Source organism: Cyprinodon variegatus, unplaced genomic scaffold (assembly GCF_000732505.1).
Source record: "Cyprinodon variegatus isolate N-32 unplaced genomic scaffold, C_variegatus-1.0 Scaffold858, whole genome shotgun sequence".
Taxonomy (NCBI): Eukaryota; Metazoa; Chordata; class Actinopteri; order Cyprinodontiformes; family Cyprinodontidae; genus Cyprinodon; species Cyprinodon variegatus.
In genome coordinates, this window is record NW_015151311.1 from 206,389 (window position 1) to 207,909 (window position 1,521).

The window sequence follows — 1,521 nt, forward strand, 5'->3', positions numbered from 1 at the left end:
CATTATCATCCACCATGATTGTTGTTTTTATTGCTGCTTCTGCGTAGCAAGACCCAGAACATTGAACCTTTTATTGTATTAATGGCGTTCAGGTCGGATGAATGCGACCTGGACGTTCAGACACAGGTCGCATTTGATAAGATCAGGTACGTTCAGGACCACATAGCCAAGGGGCCTGGGACGCATTGGAAAAAAAATCGGTTGTTGTTTTGACTGTTAAAAAAATATCAGATACATTTTGCATATGTGCCTAAAAACAGATTTGGGTCACTTCAGGCTGCTGTGTGAATGTAGCCTAAAACATCGTTGTGGATTTGATATTCTATTCAATTCCCAGCCAGCTGGGAATTTATATTTCTGATACTATAAGATGTTTATTGCCCTCCCCGGTAGAGGTGGTAAAATATCTTATTTAATCCGATATTATTTTGGCTATATACCGTTTATGAACCCATGCCCTACCAGCTGTGTGTTAGAACAAATGAAAGAGTGATTCGAGCACTAATCATGGTCAAACAGTCAATTCTGCACATACATGGAATAAATTCACCACAACTTCTTTTCAAAATATAAGAGTTTAACAAAAACATTCAGCTCTAAGCCAAACATTTTTCAGTTTAAAACTCTCAACGCTCAACTAAACAAAACTTCTATGTACAAATAGGAAGGGGAAACATGGTTGAAAACCATATTACAGTTTAAGATAGATCTTGTTTGTGTTAAAAAAACAAAGTTTATCTGGAAGAATTTGGGATATGATCAAATTAGCTTTTTACTAATTTAGAGAAATTGGAATGTTTTCAGACCAATTCACAATGTAAATCCATTAGGCGAATTAAATGATTAATGAATTAAATGATTTGCTTCATCAAGAACCAATAACCTTTAGTCAAATGATTGTTTACCCTCTTTGAAATAGCGAGCAGCAAATAGACATGAGGATTCCACTAAATGACTCTTGGTCATACTTGGTAATGGAAATGTAACGAGCATCTGAGGAACACATGAACACTAATGTTATATCAGTGTTTAACTCTTAGTGAACTAAAGCTTGTCCAAGCTTCAGCAACAGCTAAAAACATGTTACTATAGGATAGTGTATCATGCAGTCCATCCTGTAAGTTTGTCTTTACTCATCTATAAACACATGAACTGATTAAAATCATTAAAAGACATATTGTTTATTCTGTCCCTAATTGTGCCAGACCTGCAAACCTATTTGTCCATGTCCGTTTTGAAGGTTGAGTTTCATTTAGCAGCAGCTTAGCAGTCAAGCTACAGCAAGGCGGGCTTTCTTGCACACATTTTGGGTGAAATTTCTGGAAATAGCAATGACCGTAGCTGAAAGTGTATCACATGAATGTCTGATTCTGTCATGTAATGGAAAAAGATGGACCTAGTAGTGATGGGTCTGACGACACTGAAACCTCGGCGCATGCGCCGAGCAAACAAGGTGAAGCCCCGTGTCGGTGCGCGTATCTCTTTAAGGAAAACCACGTGACCGATACAGTTCCTGTGTCG